The following is a 9,100-nucleotide window of genomic DNA, read 5'->3' on the forward strand; positions in this document are numbered from 1 at the left end:
CTCTCCCTCTCTCTCTCTCTCTCTCTCTCTGTGTGTGTGTGTGTGTCTCTCTCTTGTTTTTCTCTCACAGCCATCACAAGACACATGACAAGACACATGCATGAAAAGCACCCAGAGGTCTGTCTCCAGGAGTGATGCACCTCCACATGCATTTCATGTTGGAGGCGTAGTGTCCACAACACGTGCGCAAAAATGTAGGACACTGCTGTTTGTCTCCTCATTTAAAACACATCTACGGTGAGTGTCAGAGTTTCATCACTGAGGCTGCTCAGCAGATAGACTGAGAGAGCCGTGACACTGGAGGTAGAGAGAGGCAGGAAACAGGGGGGGGGGGGGGGGGGGGGGAGAGAGAGAGAGAGAGAGAGAGAGAGAGAGGCTCGTGGTGAGAGGAAGCGACGCACCATGTGCAACGTGCGACCTTCTCAAGGCTTCTCGAGCGCTCCACTTCCCCTTTCTACTCAAGAGCTCGATAACGGAATTAAATTTAAAAAAAGGAAGCGAGAATTTAAAGACACAACGCGACTCTTTCTTCCGTATTAAAAAGGTTAAAGTAGGCCTACATTTATTTGTAAACCTGCGCAAAGAAAAGAAAACAACCATACAAAAAAACCCAATGAATTCTGAGAATTAACTGCTCGACACCTTAAAGAAAAAAAAAAGGGAATTAAAGTGAAACACCTCTGAGAATGAAACACACGCACGCGTTTTCTAAATAACTTGCACCTGACAGACAGCAGACACATTTCACGGATGCACATGAGCCGTGATGCATTTGAACGCCGTTCAGAAATTGCACATCCATCAAAGATCCCTCCTGAGCGCAGGTTATCACCGCCTCAATCCTTATCCTCGCAGCTTCCACTCAAGTGTTCACCAGCACCAACACCATCCCTTGCATCCACACCTCCAGTAACACCAGCAACACCAGCCACACAACTACAACTTAACACTGGGACACGCATTCATTTCCTCCACCCATAAACAGCCTACACTTTTTTTTTTTTTTTTTTAAGCAAAAGGCCTTTGTGCTTTGTAATATAAAAAAAAAAGACAAGCTCCAATAAATGAACTACTGTCATTCAGACAAAGAGAGAAAGAGAGAGAGAGAGAGAGAGAGAGAGAGAGAGAGAGATAGAGATAGAAAGAAAGAAAGAGAGAGAATTAAAATGAAGAATCGGGAGGAAAACGCTCAGGAGAAGCGAAGCCATCCTTCTCTGCCATGCTTTCAAGGTGTGCACAAAATATGTCGATTTGTTTTCCGTTACCTGTTCTGTTGATGTGATTTTGTGTTTTATGTTGTCCTTTTTAATGTCCTTATCGCGCGCTCCCGTGTCCGTTCCGTCTTGTCCGTGTCCTGTGGTGTCCGTGAGAGCGACTGAGGGCTGGACGCGTCGGTAGCCTATATTTTATCCTGCCTATAAGCTTCTCGTTCTGACCTTTGTCTCTTAAAACGGGGAGACATCAGCGGCAGCGGAAAATCACCGGCCTGCCTCCCCTCTGAGCAACAGGAGAGCTGTGTGTCCTGATGCGTTCACGGCCTGCAGAAAAGCTCGGAGTTTTTTTTTTTTACACAGAGCGCCTCTCTGCGCGAGAGTTGGGAACGAAGAGGATGCAAATTGGGGAATCAGCGCATCCGTCAACATAATCTCCAACATACACACTGCTGGTCTTATTCGCTTTGCATTCAGATATTTCCTGTTCATGTTTAAAGGGTATTCAGGCTTTTTAAAAAAATAAAAAATAAAAAAAAAGCAGATATCACATGGAGTAAGTGCTGTTTCTCAAACTGTTCAAAAGGCAAAAATAATAGTCTTGACTTCTCTAAAAGAATTTGCAGAAAGTTGCATAAAGCTAGCAAAAACATTTTCTTTAAAGACGATTCATGATTAAAATCTCTAAAATCAACATGTCAGGGTAAACCTCCAAACATAAAACCCTAATCTGAATCTTCTCCTTCCTCTCCTCTGCCACAAAAGACTACTTTTTTATTTAAATACCAAACATGAACACTTAACGACAAAGTGAACGTTTTCACTCGCCAGACGAACAAATAAGGGGAATTTACGAGCTGCCCTTGAACGCAGCGTTAAGGAGCATTAAAGTGGCAGTTCCCCCCACCCCATTTCACGAGTTGTTTGGTTGGTTGGTAGGTATCTTCGCCGATTCTCGAGCACGAGCACAGATTCTCAGGCGCGCTCCCGGCAAGTTACCACCATCACCACCACCACCACCCACCTCTCCTTCTCCCCTTCACACACACACACACACCACGGGCGCCTCTCTCTCGTGCGTGTCAACGAGCAGGCGCTAAAGTGCACGAGGCGGTGGGAATAAAGGACTACAGTGTGAGGAGTCTGTGCAGCTGATTCTGCACGTGTGGTAACAGCAGCATCTCAAGTTTCCACTTGGTTTCAGGATGATTTTGAATTTTGTCATTGAATAAAATAAACACGTGTTAACTATATTTTACTCTTAAAAAAAAGTATTGAGGAGAATATTTAAATTTAACAGACGACATGACTGCAGATTGTTTTCATGCCTCGTAGAAACGTGAAGTCTTTAGCAGCTTAAATACAGCCTTCTGAAATGCAGAGTGAAGCCAACTTAATCGAGACAAAGGAACAGTATACTGTAAAACTTTAAACCATCACCTGGGTCTGGGCCCAGTAAGGTCACATCTGACATGTTGCTGCAGGAGCTGGGAGTCAAACTCCTAACCTTACAGTTGAGAGACGACCGACTGTACCACTGAGCGACAGATGCCAGTCCCTTGTACTAGCCTGCATGGTGTTACCATTAGTTCTTGAGAGTCGGAAATTCTAAACTTGCCCCCCCCCCCCCCCCACTAGAGGCTGGCTGCAGAAGCACAGGAAGTCACATACACACCCATTCTAAATAACCTGTTTTTACAGCACAGATTAACATGTTTACAGCCTGGTTCAAAAAAACAAACAGGTCTGATTAGCTCATATCTCGATCGGCACACAATGTAAGGGGGGGGTGAATGTTTTGATGACTCATCATGTTTTGATTTGATGAAGGATGAGAGTTATTCACAATAAGGCGCGTAGCTGACATGATTGACAGGTGGGCGCGGTGTAACGGTTTGTCAGGAGTCTTAAAACCCGCCTCAGCTCCAGCTCTCAGCCTGTCGTTCGGTTGACTGAAACTTAGGCTGAGACAGCATTTCCAACATGGAGACCGCAATCGATGGGGACTCCAGCGCCCCCTGCAGGAACAGACGGGTGACGTCACTCAGGCTTCAAAATGTAATATTTACATTTTTTTTACCTGGGATATTGCTAATGACCCACAAGGCCTTCCTTGCCATGTCTTCTCTGTGTTTGCTGCATATGAAGAGGACGTTGAGCAGGAAATATAACCGTGAGAAGAGGCCGATCATTGTTTTTACTACTTAGGGTAATGTTTAAAAGAGGAGAGCAAGAACTGTTTGCATATCTGATAGAACATGCAAATAACGGGCAGGCAGATAAAAGTTAATACCCAAACAGTGAGTAGCATGTACATCCATGCTGCTTTGCTGATCTACTTTGTGTCATGTTGCCTCTCCTTAGTCTTTGTTTGGTCACTTTAAGGCACTTTTTGAAGCACTAGGATAAAAAGTGTCTAATTTTATTGATCAAAAATGTTCTTTTCCATTCACATCCAAGTGCGTTTGTGTGAACCTTTGTCCTAAATAAACTCTTCAGAGCCACGACTTATCTTGTGCCCTTGAATGAAAGTCACCCCTTCAGTGTTTTTTAAACACTCTCTGACTGCTGTGTACACAGAACTACAGAACTACAGTGACCTTCGACTTTCAGAAGGCAATTAGTAAAAAGAAGCCGATGCACCCGAATCAATCGGAAAAGATCAAAAAGGCAAAACGTTAAAAAAAAAAAGGAATCTAAAAGTCATTATATCATCAGACATGAAGGGAACATGCTGAAGTGAAAATGTTCTGTGTTATGTTTCTGCATCTCCTTTGACATTTCTATTAAAGGAAGAATGCGCGACATGTGCCACATAAATATATCATAAATCCAGTCTATCCTGTGTAAATGTCTCTCTGAGTCATGACTGTCTACAATGAGTGAGAAGCTCGAGTCCCGCTGGCTGTGTTGTTGTCAGAGCCGTGTTTACATGGACGGGACGGCCGGCTCCTCCCCTTGTGTATGAAAGCTGTTTTAGTCAAGGACTAGAGAGAAGAAGAAGAACATACTCACTGATTATTTGGATGTTAGTAAGAGTTTTTAGATCACACTCATTCTGTGTAAATGTACATGCAATGTGAAGCTACAAGCTAACTAAATAGCGCTAACATTAGCATGCTAACACAACAATGCAGGACACAGGTGATTGCAGATCTACTGGATCAAAAAGTCGCACATTCTTAATTCAATCTCCGTAATCTCCTGTTCATTCTTTGTAATCCCCAGTTGAAATGTCACGATCTCAGACATAGCTCTTGGGTTTTTGTTTTTTTGTCAGTCCAGAGGATCTGTAGTTCTCGAGGGATCCATGAACCAGAAGAAACCTCCTGAAAAGCAAAAGGAAAAAGGAGGGAAGATCTGCTGTCGGGTCGGTGCAGCTCTATCCTCACCCAAAGAATCTTGCTTGTGGGCAGAGGAATAAAAGCAGACTCATGACAAAAAAAAACTTCATTTCATGTGAACAGACCCGACATTGTTCAGACGAAGAGCAGCTCAGGAGTCTGAGGTGCAACTTTGAGACTGAAAGCAAACAAAATAAAATGTTTTTACCGCTCTCAATAATTTCTTCCACTTCCACTTAACGTCAGAGTTTAAGTTTCTGTGAAGTTTGATTCATCCCTTTGTCCAACTTTGTCAATTCAATTTTTGAACTGAACCCACACTTCAGTTTTAATCTGCTCAGAGCAAACATGCAGCGTTCATGTGCTGCCAAGGTTAAGCACCATGTTCTCGGGGATAGCAGCCGCTCCGTGGAGATAAGGAGGACGCTCTCTCCAGAACTGCTATGTGCCAAAATAAAAACTTTTCATCATGTTAAAGGAAAGAGAAAAGGGGAAGGCACTGAGTGGGTTTGTTTGAACTCATGAAGTGTTGAAAATCTTGTGGTGAATTCTTCCCTTTCTGCAACTTCCTGCATCACGCTCTGTGATTGCCCAATGTCGTCAGGGGGCGGGGCCAGTGATCTTCCACTACGTAGTAATGAACTCATTGAACTCACACTCTCATATAAAGTTGATTTAGTTCTTTAAAGATATTTTTGGGGCCCTGAAGGTGAAAATGAAATAGTTGGTTTGTTGTTTTTCATTCATTCTTCAGATCAAATGTTTGGGATGAATTTAGAGGATTATCACACACATGGTTTCACAGTGACAACTTCCCATTTGTTGAATATTCTCCTGTTAAATATTACATCTTATCACATTACATATCCCTTTACATTGGTTAAATAGTAACCAGAGCTTCAGTCGTATCTGCTCACTGCATGCATGCTTCCTCTCTTCCTGATGCTTCTCTGTCTGTGTTTGTCAGATTGTCGTCCTCTTAATTTCACCTGTTTCCTCTCTTCTGACCTTTGAGCCTTCTGCTTGCACTATTTGCATAAAGGAACATTTTCACCACATATAAGTCTAACCAGGCTTTATTGATCTTTTTATTATGTCTCTACAAGCTGTTTCTCTGAATGTCTAAAAGTGAGACTCATAAAGTTTACATCTTTAATCATTTCCTATTTCTGCAGATTCTTTGCAGCACAAGCAAAGGTGAGAATAAGGGATTCCATGCTGAAATAGCCTCTAGTAGCTACTGCAGATGTTTTACCAGTCAGAGGTGTCCAGTGTCCTCTTCTAAGTTGTGGTGCTAGGGAGCAAGAAGCAACAAGAAGAGGGAGGCTGGACTGACTGGTGAGGAAGGCCGGCTCAGTGGCGGGCGCAGAGCTGGAATTCTCCGGCGACGGTGGCAGAGTGAAGGACTCTGGACAAAGTGCTCCCCATCCTGGACAACACCCATCAACCTCTGCACAGCACCTTCTCCAGGCAGAGGAGTGTGTTCAGACTGCTGTCACAATCCTGCTCCACGGACAGACTTAAGAACTCTTTGGTCCCTCTGGCCGTACGATTGTTCAACACCTCTCTGTTATAGCAGGAGGAAAGCATGCACACACAGTGACTCTCGGACTAAAAACGGTTTTCATTTTCCAGGTGGTGTTGTTAGTTGTAGCAAATGTTTTAGGTTGTGTGTTTTTGTAAGCTGCTACTTGATTCTTTGAATTTCTATCCATCCATCTTTCCATCCAGCCATCAATCTATCCATTCATCCATCCATCCATCCATCTATCCATTCATCCATCCATCCATTAATCTACTACAATTCCACAATTCACTTAGCAGACGCTTTTATCCAAAGCGACGTACATCAGAGAGTAAGTACAACACAAGCAAGGATCTAGAAAAAAGGAAACAATGTCAGTAAGAGCAAACAATCAGCTTTGAGTCTAATTGGACACACAGGTGCTGACAGGCACAGAGGCAAAGCACAACATTGAGGGCAGTTCTTGCGAGCTCTAATCAGTATAGAAACCATCTTATAAGTCATCGTTATCAAACAAAAAAACATCATTATTAAGTTAGTAGGTATTCATGAAAGAGCTGGGTCTTTATCTTTTTCTTAAAGGTGCAGAGGGACTCTGCAGATCGAATGGAGTTTGGAAGTTCATTCCATCACCGGGGGGCGACAGAGGAGAAGAGTCTAGTCAGCGACTTAGGACCCTGTTGTGAAGGTTGGATCAGACGCCTTTCATTGGCAGAGCGTAGTGGGCGGGAGGGAGTGTAGACCTGGATGAGAGAGTTACAGTAAGGAGGAGCCGTTTTTGTCGCTGTTTTGTAAGCGAGCAGCAGAGTTTTAAATTTGATTCGAGCAGTAACTGGGAGCCAGTGTAAGGAGATGAACAGCGAGTGACATGTGCTCTTTTAGGAAGGTTGAAGACCAGTCGTGCTATCTATCCATCCATCCATCCAACCATTCATCTATCCATCCATCCAACCATTCATCCATCCATCCATCTAGGCTGCAGACATGGAGAACATTTGCACTAACTGCTTGCATTTTTCACACTTTATTACTAACTCAGGTAGACAGAAATAGTCTTTGAAACTGAACAAATATTCTAAATTAGTATAGCATTCTTGTTTGCATGGTGCATTTCTCTTAATTTAACAAAGAGTGTTCCTGGAATCATTCTACATGTTTGTTTCAGTATCATTTGAATGAGAGAGAGAGAGAGAGAGTCTGGCAGGAAGGTTGATCGATGTCCATTGTACCAGTTTAATAATTGATCACTTACCAAATAAAGTGAATTAAATAGAGGGTACAGGCAGAACTTTCACCATGCAGGGATACCTTGTTGAAGTTCATCATGGCCCCAGATATCAACTTTGGCTCTTTAAAGTCTGAGGCAGGACCTTCTAACCATGTTTGAAACTGTTAAAGCTGGATGGTAGCTGTTCTTTTGTTGTTGCCAACATCAGGCTTCACTTCGTGTTAACTCTGTATTTGCATTTGATTAATGTAACTTTGCTTTTTTCCCCCAGTTATTACCGCACAAACCTGCACAGAAATGACAAATGATTCACGCAAACAAACATGTACATGATGTTCTGTGCACAGAATGCACACTCACACATGCACACTCATACACAGGGATAAAGAGAGACTGGCAGGTTGATGTGCAGCATTTGGCATTATATAAGTACTAAAGACCAGATTTGCTTAGATCTACAAATACACAAACACACACATGCACATGTGCACACACACAATTGCAAAAAATTGCACACATAAGACCAAAGAAACAAATCCACACAGCCTTCACACACTGATCCAATCAAATAAATGTCACAAACACAAACTTTTTCATTCCTATGGGCAACTTTGCATCATCCAAATGACTCTGTGCAGCTGCTGGAACATCCTGCGAGGAGCCAAACATCCTGCTCACTTTCCTATCAAATGAAGTGGTCTGTTCTGGATGATAATAAAGTCGCACTGAAGGATTTGTGTGTGCCGTGATTCAGCTGACCTCTCCTCCTGGACTCAAAAACACAGTCCTGCTGAAGTGGTTTTGTTTGCTCTATCAGCATATTTACAGGACAGAAAGGCAACTTGATAAACATGCCATTTAGAGGACATGAAGGATATCCACAAATGTCAAAATGTTGATAAGGCGAGGCAAAAGCAAGCGTGTTTGTTTAATATGTTCAGCACCGAGCTATGCACTCTTGAACACCCATGACAATTCAAGCAGTGGTGGCACTATGTCAAAGTTTTTTTGAGATGGCTAGCCTGACGTACACTGTACGATTTGGGTCGCATATCTCATTTTGTAGTTTTGGCAGAATTTCATGGCAACAGCAGGCCTGCCATTTTTATCTGTCTTCCCCTCCAATCATGTCGGGTCTACACTCCCTCCTGACCACTACGGTCTGTAAATGAAAGGCGTCTGATCCAACCTTCACTACAGGGTCCTAAGACGCTAACTAGACTCTTCTCCTCTGTTGCCCCCTGGTGGTGGAACAAACTTAAATACTCCATTCCATCTGCAGAGTCCCTTTGCACCTTTAAGAAAAAGCTAAAGACCCAGCTCTTTATGAACACCTACGACCTTAATAATGGTAATGACAATGGTTTTGTTTGATAACGACCATTTTTAGATGGTTTCCATACTGATTTGAACTCTAAAGAATAGCTGACAATGTTGTGATCTGCCTCTGTGCATTGCCTGTCAGCACCTCTGTGTCCAATCGGACTTAAAGCTGTTTGTTTGCACTTCCTGACGTTGTTTCCTCCTCTCTAGATCCTTTATTGTGTTGTTCTTACTCTCTGATGTACGTTGCTTTGGATAAAAGCGTCTGACAAATGAATTGCAAAGAAACTATGGCAGAAATATCTGCAGACCTCCAGTTGAAAGGGGATTTATGATTTAGCTGGTGTGCCTCAAGGTTTAGTTTTGGGACCCCTTGTTTTCGGTGGGAATGTGACGGATCTTGGTCCTCTAATATGAAAGCTTCTTTACATCTTTATGCTGATGACACCTTTGTTTACCTTAACATGAC

The 9,100-nt window shown here is 43.0% G+C and overlaps 1 protein-coding gene across 1 annotated transcript in view; it reads right to left on the minus strand.

The window, feature by feature from the left end:
* The window catches only part of LOC132977010 (sodium- and chloride-dependent taurine transporter-like), a 37,412-nt gene extending 35,930 nt beyond the window's left edge, over positions 1-1,482 (minus strand). The window contains exon 1 of the mRNA XM_061041340.1: positions 1,266-1,482. The gene's annotated coding sequence lies outside the window, so the exon portion shown is untranslated. The remainder of the gene's footprint in view (positions 1-1,265) is intronic.
* Between the last annotated feature and the right edge of the window lie 7,618 nt (positions 1,483-9,100).

Source organism: Labrus mixtus, chromosome 7 (assembly GCF_963584025.1).
Source record: "Labrus mixtus chromosome 7, fLabMix1.1, whole genome shotgun sequence".
Taxonomy (NCBI): Eukaryota; Metazoa; Chordata; class Actinopteri; order Labriformes; family Labridae; genus Labrus; species Labrus mixtus.